Source organism: Staurois parvus, unplaced genomic scaffold (assembly GCF_062004578.1).
Source record: "Staurois parvus isolate SC_StPar_1 unplaced genomic scaffold, SC_StPar_1.0 ptg000061l, whole genome shotgun sequence".
Classification (NCBI taxonomy): domain Eukaryota; kingdom Metazoa; phylum Chordata; class Amphibia; order Anura; family Ranidae; genus Staurois; species Staurois parvus.
This window is the reverse complement of record NW_028317857.1, coordinates 6,940,315-6,962,486: the sequence shown is the minus strand read 5'-3', so window position 1 is coordinate 6,962,486 and position 22,172 is coordinate 6,940,315. Positions and strand designations below refer to the sequence as shown.

At 41.5% G+C, this 22,172-nt stretch overlaps 1 long non-coding RNA gene across 1 annotated transcript in view; it reads right to left on the bottom strand.

Moving 5' to 3' along the window:
- Positions 1 to 20,598, bottom strand: part of LOC149469747 (uncharacterized) — a 64,721-nt gene extending 44,123 nt beyond the window's left edge. The window contains exon 1 of the long non-coding RNA XR_016311523.1: positions 20,363 to 20,598. This is a non-coding gene — a long non-coding RNA (uncharacterized LOC149469747). The remainder of the gene's footprint in view (positions 1 to 20,362) is intronic.
- Between the last annotated feature and the right edge of the window lie 1,574 nt (positions 20,599 to 22,172).

Below are 22,172 nucleotides of genomic sequence, written 5' to 3'. Positions count from 1 at the left end.
AGTGTTTCTCGACCTTTTTTCAGTCAAGGCACCCTTTAGAATTATGGACAGTCCCGAGGCACCCTTTAAAATTATGGACAGCCTTGAGGCACCCCATTCTAAAATGGGGTGCCTCAAGACTATCCGTAATTTAAAATGGCACTTCATTCTAAAATATGAAGAAACTATTCTAATAGTTTTACATAAAGCAGCAACATCCACACATGGAGGACTCCCAACATTATAGGTGATTTATTTTTCCAAAGCAAATATACTTTTGCACCCTGGTACTGAGTAGTATTCCAATGTTTCTCTTCTCCCTCAGTTTTTCTTCATCATAAAGCTTATATGACCCTAGCACTGATGGAGAGAGGCAGGGGAGGGCCAAACTAGGATGCTGTGCAGGCAGCTGACATCCTCCTTATCAACTGATGATGTCATTGGTTGTCAGGATGCTGGCGGCTAGAAGGTCGTAATGGTGCACAATGAAAACCTGTGGCTTTGTGTAACTAAAAGACAGGCTTGTTCCACCTTTTGGCTTGTATACAAGTTTGGGGCAATTTTTAGATATTTTGCCAAGGCACCCCTGAAGAAACCTCAAGGCACCCAAGGGTGCCTGGGCACCCTGGTTGAGAAAGGCTGATCTATATAATACATTGTGATCATCATTGTAATACATATTGTTATTATCATTATTTTTCCTATTCCTATCTAATATATCATTCTTTGATCTTTCTTCCATTTATTCCTTATAGAAAAAAAATTGTATGCCACATGGACAAAATTCTTTTCATATTGATCTGCTTATTCCTGAAAGGAAAAAAAAAGTTACAAATCTTGGGTGTGGTATTGTGTACTCATTCCAGGCAAATTACTTGGCTTTTGTCTGTTTCATGCTGAAATCTTTTTTTTTTTCTGTCTGTCATGTTTCAGTTACTACCTTCCGAGTTCATCATGAAAGTTTGCTTGCTTTTTCTTTCAGATCTGAAGAGTGACGTAAAGTGAAACATCTCTTTATGCTCATGGTCTGGGACGTCTGAATGGTGTGAAACAAAACATGATTATTGACTGGCAGCGCTCGGTAAATGGAATTTATCTGATTTCCCAGGCTGCACACACAGAAAAGATTCTTTTGGCACTAATGGATAAGATAATATTTACCAAGATGACTTTTGTTTCATTTGCAGCATTTGTTTTCTTTTTTGTAAATTTCATTTGATGTTGGATTTAAGGATTTTGAAGGTGGAAGAAGGGCTCCAGACAGCCTGCAAATAAAAAGTATATTCCTAAAGCAGAAAAAAGCCCTAACTATAACTATTCTCAAAAATGTTTTTCTCTCCCCCCCACATATCCTGCATAATGTGTACAATAATTGTTCTTAGCTATTTTGAATCTGCTCTGGTCATATGATCCTACAGGTCTGTATAAAGGAGTGCTCAATATCGGCTGTGAATTCTCGGAGCGGAGACGTCACCCATAGGCTCCCATGAACCAGCTGTTGTCTGAGCTCCCTCCTCTCCCCTGCAGCAACTGCTCACTGAGACAGGGGTGCTGGAGCTGCAGGATCACATGACCAGTGTGCATTAAAAAAGTTAAGTACGCACATCTTTTTTTATAACGTTTGGGCAGAATAAGTAGGAGTAGCAGGGAGGGATCAATTTTAAGAATAGTTATAGGCAGAGTTTTCTTCCACTTCAGCACACAACAAAGGGCCACATTAAAGTGTATGTAAAACATAACAGTGAACTTTTCTTATTTGTTCCCTTTTGGTTTGTTAAATATACCAATAACAGTTTAGGTGTAAAAAACACCTGTTGTTCCTGCAAGAAATCCAGTGTCTCTACTGCTCTAAAATCTCAAGCAGTGTTATTAGCCCTACCCAGTTCCCATCTGTGAGCTACAAAACACCTTCCTATATGTTATGAAGAGTCAGCACAAAAAAAGCCCGTCGGTAGTTTGATTGGCAGCAGTGCAACGACTTGTGCCTATTTTTTTTAATAAACTAGATCCTTTGTGGCCCTGTCGTGTGGTCCCCCGTTTACCCCTCAGTTCCTGGGCTAGACCCCTTATCAGGGCCCCCATGCATCCAGTGACTGGCAGATAGTTCTTGCTCCTTTTACATTATATGGTGCGGAAGTATGTAATAAATGCAGACTGATAGATGTAAGACATGAAAAATGGACCGATTTGGCTTCAATGTGATCTATTTTTGATTTTTACTTAAGAACATGCTTTCTTTATAGACATTTGACCAGCTTTATTATCTCTTGATAAAATTAACTAAGATTTACGAAACGCATTGAGACAACTATGGCATGATCCATTTCTTTTTTACATTTTGTTGTCTGTAAACACAGTTACTGTTGATGCATTTCTGATGGAATTACTCCTATAATGTTTTATGAACATACAGTATATTCTATGTATTACATTGAATGTTTTTTAAGATCTTTTTTATTTTTGAATGAAATCTGTAATGATTTTAACCATTGGATTTTTGTATGGCATACCTTTCAAAAGACTCAAGTGTATTGTCTGCTTCTGGTATGTTGAGAATTTGGGGATAGAGCTACATCATCCTATGCACATAACCATATCCTCTGTTCTTTGCAATAACCACTCCAAACACCTCTGTGAATCAAATTATCAACAGGCTTTTTTTTGCGCTGACTCCTCTTATCAATTTGTTCACCCACCTGAGAAGTCCACAGAGCACCCAGGATGTGAATGCCTGTGGCATAGAGAGTGACCATGCTGACCCTGCGGGGAGACAGATTTTCTCTACCAGCTCACTAGGAAGGCAACGTATCCCCCCCCCCCCCACTGGGTGGGGTGACCGTAACCACAACAGTTGTAAATTGTAAGTTCATTTTAATCTTTTTTTCTATTTTTATTCCTTTTATTGTGGAAGCATTTTATATGAATGAATTTGCTATACTATAAGGGCTCTCCAGCCTCTTTTCTTTTTCGGTGGACACTTTCCTGGAGACCCCTGGTCAGCTCCTCAGGATTCTTTGGTCCGCAAGGACATAGGGACACCTTAGTCCCTATATGTTTTGGACCTGATGAGAGCAGGAGGTATTCTGCAGACCTAACACACTTCCTGTCCTACAGTGACAACTTTCTGACTGTGTGCATCCAGGGCCAATCATCCACAGGTAATTGCTGCATGTTTGAGGGAAAAAACCCTACTCACCAATGGATATAGTACACAGAGTAAGCGTTGCCACCTTAGGACAGGAGATATGATTTTTTGTTCTTGGGTTTCGATTTATTTTAAAGGAATGTTTTGGTTGCACTATGAATGGTCAGTGAATTGGACCAGTCAGTAAGTATAGTGTTGCAAAAGATTCAAAGAAAATTATTCAAATGGTGTTACTATGCCACTTTTGCTCAAAACTTTGTGTCTTGCAGTGCAACTACACTGGAAATATTGTTAACCATGATCATCTGTGACACGACTGGTTGGTCTTCCAATGTGATCATATGTGGCACTATATGCAATGCTGTTGTCTCATGACTGATGGCAGTGCATGAAAATCTCTTACTGTGTATGACCACTTTAGTCTACTCAATAGAGAACCAACAGAAGTTGGTTTATCCCCATGTTAGGCAGTTATATAAAAGTCTAGAAATGTAATTTAATATTCTATATCAAATTATAAATATAATCATAATAATAATAATAATAATAATAACGATAATAATGTCTATAAAGACCAAACTGGCTTTCATAATCCCCCTATATATTGGATCTCCTTGTCTGAGGATTTACCTGTATAGCCTTCTACTTCTGCAAAGATGTACCTGCAGTTTCTCAGAAATAATGTATCCTTATGATCTCTTTTCCTCTTCTCACTATTCTAGTGAGCCTTTTCCGTATCTTTAAATTGTAATCTAGCTGCAAAGATAATGGTTGCTGTATTGTATTCTCTGATCCCCTATTTAAGATAAAGAAACAGCTTATGCTATCATAAGAACAAAGCCAAAATTACTGTTACATCTTGATCTTAGACTAAACAATATACTGCAAACTCGATCTTTTTTTTTTCTTTGCCTTTGAATCCCCCTTTTTTTCTCCGGGACTTCAAAGACCAACATCTGGTTCATTTACAGCATTAATGTGCAATACTAGCTATCTTCAGTCTATGACAAAAACTAAAATCACTTTTTCTACAACCAAGGCACATCCCTGAGAGGTCTTACCTCTGGTGACAAATCTGTGTTATGTGATGATTATTTATATGCAAATCAGTATCACAAGGGTAAAGTGAGGTGTCCTAAAAAGCGTCCTAAAACCTTAAACTCTTTTAAAGCTGCCCTTGCTTGTACAGGCTCCTCTCTCTTAGTGAAAATACATAAAATGTATGTGAATCTGAAAGTTTTTTTGTAGTTTTGCATAGAGTAGCATAGCACCCTCCTTGATAGGTGCTAGCTAGTGTCACGATCGCGGTGTCAGACCCCAGACCTTCTCATCAAACTCGTGACCGAAGGACTAGCCAATCTAAAACCATGATGTGACGTGCATAACAATGCCACACCCAGCTGCACCCTGCACAACGATTTTCCAGCTAACGGACCACAATCGATGCACCGGCAGCCTGGGTGATTGTTATTGGGTCAGGTTAATTACACAATTAACCCTTTACACTGCCACCACCTCCTTTTTGTACAGAGAAAGAGGAAACTCGGCGTTATCAGCTATAACACTATAATGATCGAGATAATCGTCTGTATAAAACGGTCATAACACAGGCCGAATATGCAGAGGGTTAAACAAACAGTAGCGTTCTCTTTAGAGGCAGGGATTCCTACAATGCAATACAGAGCTATAGAAACAGTTCAACACTTTCAGAAAGAAAGATTTATTACTAAAAGTTCAAACTGGTGCAATAAAAATGTTTACAGAAACAAGATGTAGCGAAGATATATATATATATATAAATATACAAAGAACCATAGCACAGCAAAGATATATCAGAGAAAGGTGAAAGGGTTAAGGTACTTGCCAAAGTCCCGGGTTAGCAGATCCAAGTTTCAGAGCAGAAGAGTGCTTTGATCTCCCTATGTTACGATGGTCAATGGGAGAATTCTTCAACTTTTTAATCTTAGGCCTGACAGCCTGGTTTGTAGTCCCCAGAAGGGGGTGGCTCTGCAGTAAAGGACCAATCTCTGCTTAGGGCGTGGAGAGAGGGGTGGATGCCTCAACTAGAGCAAAAATCTCCCATAACTCATATTTGGCCTATAACTTTTCAACTGCGCAAGTGACATTCGACCCACGGGTAGATTATTATGCAGACAAGTCTGAGGATTGATTAGATATGAATTATGGAAGTGCACACTAAACGGTTCACGAGATCTATTTTTCTGCTTCCCTGTGTGTCCGAGACGAGTGACCCATCAAACTGTTCGCCTGCTCATCATCCATCTGACGATATGTTCGGTTTTTATGTAAGTCTCTCATATTCCAAGATATGAGACATAGGGGAAAAATGGTTTTAACCGAGGTTATCTGATTCTGTCACCTACGCTGAGTTAAGTTTTATGAGGTTGGAATCTCAACTCTGGAGAAAGCTTGCCTTATATCTTCCGAGGTGGGAAATGGTGCATCTTCCTGGGACAGTGAGGCACCTCGTGGCTCCCTGCTGGGATCTGGCCTGTGACTGGCCTGTGACACTTCTAACACACACATATACTGCCATATGTCACTGGGCCTCTCAGGACAGTTAACCCCTTTGCCAAGATGGAGGTTGAAACCAAAATGGTTGAACCGCGTCCATCTCTGGGTATATGCTGTTACAGCTAGGTTACGCAAATTTAGTTCTTCAGCTCTTCTGTAATCAGTAGAGAAGGCTATGATTGCTTTGGACTGCTTTTTGCTTCACTGGTTGTGGATTTGACTGCTTCCCCCTGCCTTCTGGAGGGTTCTGGAAAGTAATGGGCTGGGAAAGTTAAATCTACAGCCTGGGCACCCTCCCCCAATCCTTGGGGGAAGGTGCCCGATATGTGCTGGGAGAGTGCATAAATAATTTGAAACCTAGTAAAGAGAGGTTCTTGTCCAGGATGAAAAGTTCCCAGCTTGAAGGGCTGCTACCTTTCTGAAAAGTACAGTTGTGCTCTTCTTCAGTTGCTTCTACTGAATAGACTCAGGGAGTTACTTGAGGATCTGGTCTGGGGACCTCATGGGAGACATGTCTGGCTGATATTGGAAGGAGGCATTCAAATATCCAAGAACATTTGTGAGTACCGACCAGTGTGTGAGATCCTAGTGACTGTGAGATGCTCTTATCATTCTTGCATCAGTGTTAGCCTGTGCTTAAAGGTGGACATTTCTTATGGTGTCCCTGTGTAGTTCAGTCCATTATTTGCTGCTGCAAGGACGCTAGGAAGCTTTGATTTGCGAAAGAGACAAATGTCCTTAAGTTAGTACTTTAAGTTACTGGAGTAACTGGAGTAATATCACAATTACCCTGCACCCCAAGTAAGTTCAAGTTATTATAAAGTATAAAAAAAATTTTACTTAGCCAGAAGTGTGACTGAGACTGTGTGCCTGGCTGCAAATACACTAGTTTGGGGGAAAAAAAACATGGGACCACTAAGCGGGCTTTTAAGGTGGTGAGCACTAAAGTAGGAACAGTTTAAGGCCCCTTGTGTAGCATTGAGTAGTTTTTCTTTCACTTTCTGAATCAGAGACACAACAAGTGAGAGAGGTCTCCAAAACAATGACGCCCACTAGCTTTCAGGTCCTGTGCCAAGCAGCTGCCCTCCCAATCTCCTCCAATCAGAGAAAACTTTGCATTAATTGAGAAAACATAAGGCAGCCTCTAAATTATGCCTGTGCCAAGCAGGCAAACTCCTGTGTTCACAGTGCAACAGGCAGCCACTCAGGACAGAACCTGGTAGCTAGTGGAGATCAATGTGGTAGCCGTGCCTATTACAGTGATTTCCAGCTTCCAGCTGGAACAGCCAGGTATGGTATATGTATAGTTGCATTGATCTGAGCTGGATAACTGTAACTATGTATAAATGCCCATATATGGAATTCTTTAAAATTAAAAAAAATACTACTTTTGTAATCTTTTAATGTTTACTTTATGTACATATTATCTGTTCCCATCTCTTTATTTTCTCATGATGAAATACAGTTTGTTACAGGTCCTGCTGTGAATTCACACTCTTTTTAAAATAGAATTTTATTATATTTCTCTCTTTGGAACTAAAATATTGACCTTTCACTACATTTTAATTTCCTCCATCCACATATATAATTAATCGAGAATATGAATCTGATAATGAATTAAACACATACCTACAAAAACAGAACTTTATTATGTATAATAAATTGTTCCACATCAGCATTTTAGAAGTTTAGAATTGTAATATATTATTAGAGAAATTTTGCTTTTTACATTGAAACACTGAAATTGGTCCAGAGCCTATCTCCAGTATATTCATATAAATCAAATGAAAACACAGAAATAGGCAAGCCATAATATAGAAACCAAAAAATCTGTAAGTGAATTAAAGAGCTGAAGTAGTGTAAGGGTTAAATGGTTTATTAGACCATTAGCCTTTAATGCGCATTGTCTGCTAAGGTTCAGGGACTGTGTCCATGAAGACCTGTCTCAGAAACATCAGATGGAAGCTGAAAAATCTCTGACTTTACAGGTAGTGACTTCCCTACCAGTGAAGCGGAATGGGCAGCACAGTGGCACTTCCGTCTGACAGCACTAGGGTCATTGGTTCGAATCCACATGATCTGCATGGAGCTGGCATGTTCTCCCTGTGCTTGCATGGGCTTCCTCTGGGTACTCCGGCTTCCTCCCACACTCCAAAGACATGCTGGTAGGTTAATTGGATCCTGTCTAAATTGGCCCTAATATGTGTATGTATGAATGTGAGTTTAGACTGAGCGACTTTAGACTGTACACCCCTTGAGGGTTAGGGACTGATGTGAATGTACAATATATATGTAAAGCGCTGTGTAAATTGATGGCGCTATATAAGTACCTGTAATTAATAAAATACAAATAGATGCAGCTTTACTGCTGCAGAAATGATAAGCAACCAGTGCTCTGGTTTCTCCTAACACTGAGTCCCTGGTACCATATTATTTTGACACGTCACCTTCTTGTTCTTGGCAGAGGGTCTGCCAATGCAGGACAAGATGAGCATGCAGTTATTTAGGGTTAAGGTAGAATTTAAGTCAAATCCTAACTATACCTAAACCTGCTCCCATCCCCATACTAAACCTATTTTAACTACCCTGTAAAGGAAAAACGTCTATAATGAGGGCGCTCCTGTCCAGTCACATGATTTTCTCACAAAGCCAGCTTCAGTGTAGAGGAAGAACACCCGACAACAGATGCCCCATAGTCAGCCTATGGGTGACCTTAGCGCCCAGGCTGTGCAGCCATTGTCGGCGATCCCTCCTCTTCACTAATGCCACTTGAGAAATTATGCGACTGGACCAGAGCGCCCTCAGAATAGGTAAGTATACACATCATTCCTTTACAGGATAGTTAAAATAGGCTTAAGCATTAATTAAGGGCTCCTTGTAGAGGTTAACGTATATGTCAACCCGTACCTTGTAAAACAACCCATTCAGTTCCAAACAGATAAAAAAGGCAAAACATTTGTGTATAGATACAAAAAAAATTATAAATACCCTTTTTATAAATGATCACATTCCCTCTGTGCTCAGCTGCAACAGGAGTTCAGAGAGGTGGGAGAGGAGAAACAGCAGAACACTGATCTTCACAGTGAATGGCTGTGCAGGTGTGGATATCAGGACAAGTCTGATCATAGGAGGAGAACTGGCAGAGTTCTCAGCACAGCTAGAGAATTGACCATCCTCTGCTCTCATGCCTAGTGTGGTTAGTTTTTCATAGGAAAGCAGAGGGACTGGCAGGAACACCAGGGATTTCACACAAAGGAAACAATACAAAGAGAACAGGATACGTTTTCATACAAGTACATGGTACAGCAGGCACATATCAGGAATATGAAATGTTGGATTTATATATTCTTTAAGGTAAAAAGTTAGACTTAGGGAAAGTGTTCAGGTGGTTAAAGTGTTATATGGTCAGGTAGTGGAAGGGTTAGGGATGGGAGTAGTGATTTTACCAAAATTGACTTTGATTGAAAATGATAGACTTCACTTTTGCCAAAGTTTCACCATGATTAGGTATAATTGCTTGAAAAAAATTGCATGGCTTTATTTTGAAATAAAACAAACCTTGTGATCACCATGTAATTATGTCCCATTTAGAAAGAAAGAAATACATTAATATGGTTAGCCACGAGTGTATATACACTGAATGTTCTAAAGGTTTGGGATAATTTACATAAACGTATGAAGTGGGATTTTAATTCACAATTAATGTCACTAAGAAATATGGAATATTTTCCACCAGGTATAGAGGGGATTATGGGAAAATGGATTAAAAAGGAAGACATTCAATTAAGGGATATTATGGATGGACAAAAATTAAAAACAATAAAAGATTTAAAGAAAGGTGGAGGGGAACTTTTTATTAAGATCGATGAGTGGAAATACCACCAATTAAAACACTTTGTTGAGAGCCTTCCGAAACCTATGAGAGGGAGAAAGGATTGGAATTTATTTGAGAAGCTGTTGGAATCACGGGGAGAGGGGAAACGGGGCACGGCAAAAATATATAAAATTCTCACTGAATTAGTCACAGAGGTAAAACCAATGTATATAGAAAAATGGGAAAAGGACTTGGGGACAGAGATAGATGAGGATAAACAGAGGAAAATATATAGACTCACACATGAAAATATCAGTATGAGAGAAGTGGAGGTAAATTATAAAAGTTTGGTAAGATGGCACATCACACCAAAGGTAGAACATAAAATGGGTATAGAGAGAACACAAGAGTGTTGGCGTGGGTGTGGAGGGATTGGTACGTGGTTTCATATTTGGTGGGAATGCCCAAGGATTCAAAGTTTTTGGGAGAAAATGGTCAACTTAATAGAGAAAATCTCAGGGATAAAGATAGGATTAGATCCAGAAGTGTGTCTGTTACATAAGACAGATATACCAGTGAATAAATACAAGGATTCCGGTATATGGTACTATGTAAATGCAGCAAAGGGGTTGATACCTAGATTCTGGCATAGTTTAGAGGTTCCGAGAGAAAAGGACTGGTTTGAGAGAGTAAATCAGATTAGTAAGATGGAGAAACTATACTATATCCAAGAGGGTAAGATGGAGATATATAAAAGGAGATGGGAGAAATGGGAAGATTTTGTACTTCAAACGAATATATATGAAGCAGTAGAAATGAGAAGAGAAGAGGGGTAGGATACGCTTGTTTTAGACAGAAAGTAGGGAAGAACGCAGAGTGGGGGGGTTGTTTGGGGGGGAGGAGGAAGGGGGTAATGTTTTAAGAAGGGAAAAATAAAGGATAAGAAGGAATTGTGTATTTATTATGAAAAAGATGAAAGTGTAATGTTATCTTTATGAAAAATTAATAAATATTTAAATAAAAAAAAAAAAATTAATATGGTTAGCTACTGCTTTTGTGACCAATTTTTTTTTTAATTTCAATATAGCTAATCTATAAGATTTTTAAAAATACTGGCCAATTTTATGAAAAATTAAGCTTTGGGGGGAATATTACCAGATTTCCCCATGATTATATGTACAAAACGTTCCCCTTTCTGCACAATATTTTAACACTGTATGTTGTGGACAAACCCCAAAAAGTTACTTTTTTTTCCCAGGAAAGGATATTATCCATGTAAAAGATTAAAAATATTGAAATGGAATGCATATAAAGGACAAAGAGTTCATTTGTGTTGTGTCATGCCATACATGGGTTGTACGTTCTGTCCATGTGGCATACACCACACTAGTAGAACCACACAGATGCTGCAGGTTTGGATTAATAAACATATACTGTATTATTATCCATTATCTATTAAGAAAGGTTTAAAAACTCTTAACCTCTAATTACGGTACATTTTTCCAAATTGCATAAAAAAGATCTTATTGATCTAAGGTGTGTAGACACTGATGGACCAGGATGGAACTGGTGAGGTTAGAATAAGATGGGGCCATTGCAGACCCTTCCATGGCAACTCTCCACTTTTCCCACTGAGATCAAGTCACACCCCTTGATACGAACCATGGTTTCAGTTATTCACAAGGCAGACTGCTTTTCGCACTCTTCCACTTCCTCATACACCTCCATGATGCCTGTTATAGGGGTTTGGAGTTGACCCCAATCTGATAGACAACAGATTCACAGCCTTTCTCCAAACCAACCAATTTAGGTTACCGGCACTTCACCCAGAGGAATTGTTGGTACTCCATTGAGGACATCAGAGGCATGTCATCATCCCCCTTAGACTACTGGCAGGCACTGCAGATCCAACATTTGCAAGACAGAGGGACCACATTGTTTGTTTCACACACCGTGCATCTATAGCTAGTAGAATTCAAGAGTCGGGATATGAGGTCATTACTCATTAGTATTGGGTACCCAACCTTTTACATAAGATTTATCTCACAGTCTTGCCACTCTGTTGGCATTGCCAGCAGGGCGACGGTACCTTCCTACATATATGTTGGATGTGTCCTAGCATCTGCCCCTTTTGGAGCTCGATATGGAACCTAATCTTCAAACTGACATCTCTGCTTTCCAGGAGCAGATATAAGAGGTCCCTACTGATCCACCTGCTTAATGCAGCTAAAATTTGTATTCCACTGAAATGCTAAAGCCAGGACCCCCGATGGTGGGCCAGTGGAAAACTAGGTCAACGACGTTAATGAAATGGAGCAACTAACAGCAGCATTAAAGCGTAAGGAAGAACAGTTTAACAAAACCTGGTTCTATTTCTATGATTTCTGCTATTCTGGGGACTAAAACTCTTATTTGTCTGACACACCTGCCTAACCACATTCACCCAACCTGGTTATATGTTCAAATCCAGGGGATTTCAGCTGTATTTTTCCCTTCCTCCCCCCACACCCTCCCCAGTTCCTTCTTCCCCTTTTCCCTTTTTTTTTTCAACCCCCCCATTCCTCTTATCTTTTGCCCCTCTTTGCACTTGCCTTCCTCCTCTATTACTGATTCTTCTCACCCAACGAATTAGTCTAGACACCCAGCTGTCTTGGGGATACTTGCTGCTCCTGACCCACAGAAAGCTACAATTCAGTTTTATCGCTGGGCTTGGTCTCTGTTGTTTTCTTCTTTTTTTCTTCAAGTTATACAGTATATCAAATGAGTATGACAGCAGACCATTGTTTAGGCTGTGATTTAATCTCTTTCTTACTGACCATGCCATATTTGCATTGTGTACTCTGAATTGCTTACTTGCATATCCCTTAGACAGGGTGGACTGCTATGCCTGAAGGGCGACTGTATGTACCTGTCTTAGAATAGCTATGTATGGCTCTGTTTGTTTAAACCTGTACAGTCTACTTCCCTTGTACTACATCAATGGAGAGCTGATTGTTTTGCTGTTATGCGCAATAAAGAATGGATGGAAATATCAACTGCTTTATTGCTCATATTTAATTTGAATGCAGTATTTCCAAATTGTATTGCTTTATATTGTGTTTTAGTGTATGATATTTTACTGCTAATGTGTTTGAATTTGTTTTTGACATGATTAATACGATTTAGGTAAAGTTTGTTTGTGAGTGGAGTATATGCTAATGGTTTATGGTTAAATAATGTTTAGAATGTCACGTCTCTGATAAAGGCCTATAGGTTGACATGCATAGAAAAGAGCAAGCATTGGCGATGTAGATGCTACTACGATATTGTGTTTGATCTGTACTTTTGGGTGTTCTTTGGCACTATTGGAGTTCTTTTGTTGTCTTCCACACACCCTTTTGATGTGAACAACCTGAAAGCAGGGGCATATTTGCTGTGAGGCAAACAAGGTGTTTGCCTAGGCCTTGGGTGACATTTTTCAGGGGGGGGGGGGCGCTGCTTCCCAAAAGAAGGGACACAGTGGCAGCTGGTGACTGGGGAGCAGTTGAGACAGAGGAACAACAGGTGCTGGGATCCACAGGACACAGCTTCATGGTGTCAGTGCCATGCCCAGCGGATGTGCTGGAACAGATGAGGACAGTGTAGAGCAGGTCAGTCACTCTGTTGCTCGGTTTGAATTTCAGCATGTCATCTTCACCACATCTACATGCCTAAATGCTTTGAGTTGTTGCCACATGATTGACTGATTATCAGTTTGTGTTACCAAGCAATTGAACAGGTGTACCTAACAAAGTGGGCGGTGAGTATATATATATATATATATATATATATATATATATATATATATATATATATATATATATATATATGAAGTTTTAATATCTGGAAAGCTGTATTTTCAATAATAGGTGCAGGCAATCTCACATTTGGTGAAGTAGATTGATTTTTTTTTTACTCTACAAAGAGGGTTACATTTCACAGTGGTGTTTTGTGTTTTTCTGATTGGAACAAATTGTTTAATTTTAAAAAGTGCAGTGTAAGTTCTAGTATTAATTCTAGCCCATTGGTTAACAGCATATTATCACCATATCAGCACTATTGTTGTTAGGGTCAGCATTAGGGTTAGGGTTCTTGTGTTCCTCATTATCTAATGCCATGTTCCCAGCTATCAGAGCCATTTTGTTGGAATCCACCTCACTCAGTGCCTCCTGTCATCGACAGCTCTCGGTCACTGTTTATGATAGGAGCCAGTAGGACAAGGTTCCAATAATGTGATCACAGTGATAGCCAATCACAGTGATCACATGATCGGAGCCCCCCCCCCCCCCCCCGCCCTACCAACTTCCAGTGTTAAGATTTATAAAGGGCTGACAAGATGCAAGACCTCATTACTAGTCCAGAGGAGTTAGTGTTGGCATGGTACTTTAAAGTAGGGCATTCTTTTTTAATTTTAGGGGAGCTGATTTTTTTTACATTTTTTTTCTGGACACTGAGAGCCTGGACTTCAGTTTGCCAAAAAAAGAAAAAAAAAACTGTGACTGCTGCTAACATTAGAGGTGATTGAGTGCGGTATTTCACTTTGTGACAGATTTCCTTTAATTAGTTAGTTGTATCCAACAAAAATGTTTTATGCCTTATTCACCACGTAATAATCTGATCATGCCAAATGTCAATAAAATCTTGTTACTTCTGAGATGCCTTAATGACCATAATTCAGTCACTCAGCCCCAGGCTAGATGACACATTATAAGAGGTGATGGAATGCTGCTAGGTTCTAATCAGGCACACGTCTAGGAGAATATACTGAACCTTATTCACGTCCAAGGCCAGGACTCCATATTGTATTTAACTTGGCTGTAATTTAATGCTTGCTGTAATTAATTTCCACTCCTAGGGGCCCTGTCAATCAGAGTAAATAGGCCACGTGGTACAGCAGCTGGAGGCATGAGTCATGACCACTGTATCATCACTAGGGCTATGGGAATAGAAAAAGAGTGGAGGGGGGGCGAGGCTGAAACTGTAAAGGTAAATCAGGCTTGACGAGTTGAATTAGGAGGATGTGGGAGATAGATCTGGAGAAGGATAATTTGGATTACCTAAGAAAAGATCATTTTGTTTTGTGAAAAAAATAAAAGCAAAGATAGATTGCAAGGATAAGGTCTGTGCGTGTGTGTGTATGTGGGGAGGGGGGAGATTTTCATTATAGACCTTTGTTCAGTCTCCATGCAGTTTTGTATGAGAGTGTATTAAAATTATCATCATTTTAAATGAACTGTGTAAGGAACACAGTGAGGGCATCATAGGCCATAGTTGAAGAGCTTCACTTCATATCCTCAGACTCTAAGGCTTATTCAGATGACCACAAAGAAGTAGCCAGGGGTGAGTGCCAGCAAGGATCAGTAGGTTGTTGCCAGAGGCTTAACTAGAACCTCTAGGGCCCCACTGCAAAAAACCATGAACAGCCCCCCTGACCCAAGCGCAGGGTACTTTACTCCTGTAATGGGGTCCTTTATTATGGTCTCACAGTAGGACCCTTTCACATGTTCTGCACAGGGCCCCCTTCTTACCCTTACGTTAAAATCCCTCCTTACATCAGAGCCCCCTTTACATCAGTAAAATTCCCCTTTAAAGTCGTCAGGGTTTGCCTTACAGTGCAAGGGGGAACTCTGTGGACCCTGATGTAAAGGGGAACTCTGTGGACCCTGATGTAAAGGGGAACTCTGTGGACCCTGATGTAAAGGGGAACTCTGTGGACCCTGATGTAAAGGGGAACTCTGCAGACCCTGATGTAAAGGGGAACTCTGCGGACCCTGATGTAAAAATGAACTCTATGGACTCTATTGAAAAAGCAGCAGAGTCCTTGCTGTGTAGAGTAGAAATGTAGTCCCACTCAAGCCAAGACTGAGCCTGAGCCTAACTGTGCACATGTACAGTTCTGGAGCCGGTCGGTTAGCAATCAACTGAGCTTGCCTCGGATGAAGAGGGAAGGGGTTGCAATCTGCTCGACAGCTGCTCAACTAGGGGGTGCAGGAGGAAGCTCAGGGACAAGTGTGGTTTTTAAGGGACAGCAGAAATGTTCCCTTTTTTAACTGGTAACACTGCTTGGGGCCCCCACAGTGGTGGAACAACAGGGCCCAGTTGCAAGTGTGACCTTTGCAACCTTTGTAGTTCCACCACTGCAGCAGTTGTAAAAGTTGTTTGCACTCACTGTGTGTTACCAGCAGCTGTCATCGGTGGCTGTCAGATTTGCACTCTGTACAAATCAATGGCTGGCACTGCTCATCAGAATAGTTACATGCAAATAGCACCTCAAACTGACTTTAAACATAGACAGTGCACATCCACAGAAAATGTTTCTATAGAGTTCTGGCCACACAGAAACTGCCCACAGTTAGACAGCTGGTTTGTATGCAGCCATAGCACAGAGTGTTTCTACGTCCAGAGGAGGTGTTTAGCTTCTGACCGCAGCAAACTGTTATTTGGCCATCCGAACGTAGCGGACTGGTTCACACCAGATGCAGTCCACTGCATTTTTGATCTGCATCAAAAACGCATGCACAGTGTTTTTCACATATTCCAGTGGCCTTACGTACCATAAATGTACACTGCTCCAGGTGATCATTTCAAAGCTGCTTAGTTGTGTAAATCTTCCCAGGTGTTAGCTCAGCTTTCTGGCCATACTTCAAAGATCAGGAGTACACGGATTAGCTGCACTCTTCTCAGACTTAATTGTACACTTCACATTGAAATCATCATATAGTGGGGCACAACAGGACAAGGCAAGATTGACGCGTTTCGCATTCTGACAGCGCTTAGTAGTAGCCTATTGAGGTACACTGACAAGCCGTGGTATAGACACACAGAAAACCCACAGAGCGCAGCTGTCAGTGATGAATCAATCAGTGTACCCTTTATTTCAATGGCCCTAGTTCACATCAGTAAAGTGTGTTCCAATGCAGTCAATAAAAGTAGAAAATGCTACATTTTTTTCTGTGTGGAATGCATCTGGAACATGGCAAATTCCTGTACAAATGCACCGGAGCACATAAAAGCGCACCGGAACACAGAATTTGTGATGTGAACCAGCCAAAGGAGTGAATGTTGTAAACATACCGAGCAGAAATTTTGTCATACTAAGAAAATATCTCCTTGTCTAAGTTCACACTGTTGCAAGTGGTTGCTGGTGCAGGACAGCATGTAGATTACACCCAGGGGCGGACTGACCATTTAGAAACTCGGGCACTGCCCCATGAGATGCCCCTGGTACCTTTTTCATAGGCTTTTTTGAGTTTGGGCAGGGACACAGGGGCCCCATGATCCCCTATTGCCCGGGGGCCCCATGAGTTGTCAGTCTGGTTACACCTATTCTTGCACCCGCAACAACCTGCAGCTAAAACACACTGCTCTTTTGCAGATGTGTGGGGCTGTCATTCATTCTTAATGGCACCCTGCCCATCTGAAAATGCAGAGCTTTTATAGGTGTGGGAAATCACATTGCCAAAAGCACTATGCAATTTCCCTATGTCAGCATTTTTAAAAAAAGATCCAGGAACCTTTTTCCTGCATTTCCTGCCGGTACAGCAGCCCATTCAAATGAATAGGCTGCTGTGTCCGGGCAAACACGAGCCGCAGCAAATGCATAGGTGTGAAATTAGTGTTCTACCACAAAAATCTGTTCCAATCACTGGGCATTACCATCATTATTACTGTAAAGTTGCTTTTGTTTATTAACATGTATCCATACGGTAGTTACATTTCATTTTTAGTTTTGGTTAGAGAAAGTAGGGGTTAGAATACCTGCCAGTTTATTTATTATTGGAAACACTTCCATTCGCTTCCTGTCTTAGAGGTGCAACAGAAAGTTAGAGGATATCTCCCAAGTGAGGGAAATTCCCCCCTTCCAGGGATGTTGAATTCCTATCGCCCGGGACATGTAGCTCCAGGTGTTGGGTAGGTAGTTTTTTTTACCTTCAGCCCTGCTGCGGGCAAGCAGCAGGGCTCACCTGTCAGGTGTAAGCATTCGGGTAACAGTGCCAGCCTCTCCGCCCCCCCCCCCGTGTGAAGCTCCCCCCACCCATTGTCTCCTGAGCTCCGCTTGTCCATCTGCGGGCCCGGGACGGCTCACTGCCAGTGGCTGGAGGGGTAGGAGGAGAGAGGACACGTTCGCTCCCCTCCCCTTCTTGTCCTAACTCAGAAGTGACGTTCTAATATCCCCGTTGAGAGATTCCCAGCAATTGAGGCAGGGACAGAATGTAATGCAGTGTATGTGCACTGCATTACATTCAGTGGAGCACAGGGGAGACATGAAGGGTCTTTTAGACCCTGGATGCATCAATAAAGGAACCTGTCACTAAAAAATCATCACATAGGGAACAATGTGATGAAAAAAAAATTTTCAATTAGAAAAAAAAAAAAGTTTTTTTTAACTGTAAAAAATGAAGGTTACACCCAAGCACATAACATCCCCCCCCCCCAAAAAAAAATTGAGCCTCCCCCCACACATATACACAATACAAATGTAAAAGCACACACTGGGGCGCCTACACATGAAAACGTCAATTGCGATACACATGTCACATATTGCCGCACACACCAGAATGAGAGCAATAATTGTAGCACCAGACCTCCTCCATAACATTATACTGATGACCTAGAAGGGGCTTTAAAAACTTCACCTATAGAAAATATAGGGTACTGAAGTTCGTTGCCATTTCTCGAGCGCATGCAAATTAAGGTTTGACAAGTTAGATATCTGTTTACTCGCTGCAACCTCATCTTTTGTATTTTACAAAAAAATAGGGTCATTTATTGCTTTTTTTGTGCCCTAAAATTAACTAACTTGTATTTTTTACTGAAATTTTGCAGTAATATCATGCGACATAAAAAATTGGAACTATTTTATTCTCCAGGGTTTCTGATGTCAGAATATATATAATGTTTGGGGGTTTTGTGTAATCTTCTGGCCTAAAATGATTTTCTTTAATCTTGTGCAAAAAACGCAAAAACGGCTCTGGCAGCGAAAGGGATAAAGGATAAGCCCGACACTCCCCATTCCTGACAAGCACCCAATCAGTGCTCATTACACTGCATGGCGTCTCCCTGCTACCTGCTAGTCCCCCGAGTGCAGTGCTGGAGACAGGCAGGGAGGGAAGGATGAGATAAACAGCGTAACGTTAAATATATTAAACGTTTAAGTCACCATAAAACCCCTTTTGCTTTTAAAACATTCTTAATATCACCTCCAATTTAAATATGGTTTTGGTTAAAAAAAAAATTTTTTATCTGGACAAGTAGATTGTCATGAGGGACAAGTAGATTTGGACACCGATTTAGTCCCTTGGACAAGTAGTTTTTTTAAAAATTTCCACACCCCTGCATTAGACAATTGTCTCCAGAACAGGTGTCCTCATTGGATGATTTCCTCTAACCTTCTGTTATGGGTACTTCTCTAAAAGGTTGGGTTTCCCCTCACTTTACCTCTAGTATTGTCAACAGTACGCATAGAGAGTTGAATCTCCCTTGTGGGAACACAGACAGCAATAAAACCTTGACAGAGGGTTTAACCTTTCACCACTCTATCCAAAAATCAGAAAAAGTTTTGGCTATATGTATACTTTAAAGGAGAAGTATGGCCAATGCTTTTTGGCTTTACATCTATGGATCACATGAGTGCAGTTCTTTCTGAACTCCTGTGACCTATTTTCAGCCAACACCTCACTAAAACCCGCTGTTGGCTTACACCACAGAACTGGTCCAGGCTCTGAAAATATCCCGACCATATGGTCGAAATCCATCTAGAAGCCTAAGTATGTTTCTCGGGAATAAGAAGGGACAACTTAGAGACATTGGAGGCTTTTGTATGCTGTGCTCTGCTCCCCACCCCATGCTTTGCTTCCATTACACATCACATCCTTAAATAGCTGATCTCACAAGCAGAGGAAATCATTGAGTTTCAGACATGTTATAAGGAAGAAAGGAAGTATAGCACTACCCCCTTAAGGGTTGCTTAGTAATTTTTAGGTTCCCTGTCAATCTGGACCTCCTTCTGAAAACCCAACCTCTGGTGACACCCCCACACTCTTGTGACCCAAATAAGTCACCACTGTAAAATGGACTCACACACATAGTTTGACCAAAAAGCACAAAATAACATGGCATATGGAACAAAGATAATCACTCTTGTCGACTTTAAGTAAAAGTAACAGCATCCACAGTAAAGTACTAATAAGCTTTAGCAGGCCTGCTTTCAGAAGTAAGCCACTGCCTCCAATCTGAGGTGAAGGTCGGATCCCCAGCGAGCGAGAACAACTATCAATAAAACAGGTAAACTCACTGCAGGTCCTCAGAACCTGTTGGCAAGGATTAGATTTGAAAATTAAGATTAGATTTGAAAAGCGAGAGAGCTCTCATCTATAAACAACCGATGTCCCTTTAAGAACAATATGGAGTCTTCTGCGCACTAGTTGGGGCCCATTTGATGTGAAGATGATGTAGGGTGTAGATGATAGCTAATAAGTACTTCTCCTCTTAATGGTGGTGAATTGATGTAAGGTCCCCTTTAAGGCACTAAACAAGGACAGAATTGAATGAATAAAGTATAACAGTTGGCATAAGTGTCTGTAAGCAAGAACAACTCTCTCTCTGGGTGACAAGGGCCAAAGGCAACAGTAGTAGAAATCCCATTCAGCTGGGCAGGCTAAATTGTTGTTTCAGTTGGCACTGCTGTATTCTGGCCTTTAGCTGTGTGTCCTGCAGTCAGCTTGGAGGATGAAAGTGTACTGCAAATGTGTTTCAACAATGGCTGTTGAAAGAACTAGGATGCAAACTGGGGTAACTATGTGCACGTAGATAGCAGATGTGATGAAATTATCAGTGTTCACTTAATTAGTGAGTGTATGGGGCCCTCTCACCCGATCGATGTCCAGCAGGTCTTAGCAGTCTGTCTTTCTCTGCAAACGGGTGCTCCCACAGACTCTCTAGTCCCGATTCGGAATCCCGTCTGGTCTCCTGCTTACAGATTGACTTGCTGGGCAGCATGGCAAGATTGACAATCAGCAGACTCTTTCCACTCCTCCCTCTCTGACTCTGGTCCAATACTCCGGCCAACAGCACACTTCCTCCTCTCTTGATCTCTCCCCTCTCACTTCCTGCTCATTCTCCTGGGCTTTGGGATTTACATGCTCCCACTCACATGCAAGCTCCTCTGGGAAATGTAGTTCCCAGATGTACTGTTCTTTAGTAAAGTCCTGCAATACAGCATACAATCCCATATGGCTGTTCTTCAACGTGTGGCTGCTGCTATTCTGCAGAACACTGTCATCCTGTGTTGGCTTTAACATCTTGCATTAGACATTTATAGCAGGGTGTTACAGAAGAAAACAGCATGACATAAAATATTAAGAAATCAAGACCAATTAAAAAGGGAAGCTGTTTCAATCAGTAAATGAAACCCATTATCACTAATCAGCAATCTATTTTCTTCACAATGGGTGAGCATTAAACGTTTAGCTCTGTATATGACACTTATTTACTGTGATTTGTGTCCCTCGCAGCTCTCTCTGAAGTGAATACTATCTCCAGGCTTCCTCCTGGTATGAAGGTGGGGCAACACTCCAGTTTGTTGAACAAGCAGAATAGATCAATTGATCAGGAAAGATCAAAGATGCCTATCCTCTAAAGAATCAGCACTGATCCCAGCACTTGGCATTGTAGCATATGAGAGATTTGAGTATCATCTATATTTTGAACAATGATTTACACATGTTCAGGTCACTGGACATAAAACACTATACCATCTGAGGATCTTTCATGTAAGGATGTGGGATCAAGCTATCATGGTATATGGTGGTACCCTACTTTAACCTTCCTAGCAGTAATCCCGAGTGTGGCTCGGGGTTAATTTACAGTACCAAAAGTGGTAACCTCGAGCCACACTCGGGATTTCCGTATTTTTCGCTCCATAAGATGCACCTGACCATAAGACGCACCTAGGTTTTAGAGGAGAAAAACAAGAAAAACAATATTCTGAACCAATGGACTGCAAACATAGTACAGGAGATGACCAGAGACTGTGGACACAGTAGAGGAGATGACCAGAGACTGCAGACACAGTACAGGAGATGACCAGAGACTGCGGACATAGTACAGGAGATAACCAGAGACTGCAGACTCAGTACAGGGGATGACCAGAGACTGCAGACAGTACAGGGGATGACCAGAGACTGCAGACAGTACAGGGGATGACCAGAGACTGCAGACAGTACAGGGGATGACCAAGTGACTGCCGACAGTACAGGGGATGACCAAGTGACTGCCGACAGTACAGAGATGACCAGAGACTGCAGACAGTACAAGGGAGGACCAGAGACTGCAGACAGTACAGGGGATGACCAGAGGCTGCAGACAGTACAGGGGATGACCAAGAGACTGCAGACAGTACAGGGGATGGCCAGAGGCTGCAGACAGTACAGGGGATGACCAAGAGACTGCCGACAGTACAGGGGATGACCAGAGACTGCAGACGGTACAGGAGATGACCAGGGACTGCAGACAGTACAGGGGATGACCAAGAGACTGCTGACAGTACAGGAGATGACCAGAGACTGCAGACAGTACAAGGGATGACAAGGAGACTGTGGACCTTTGGGGAGGAAGGGGGAGCAGGTACCTGAATTTGACTGCCACTGCCGCGGAGGTGTCTTTCCTTTAGTGTGGGAACCC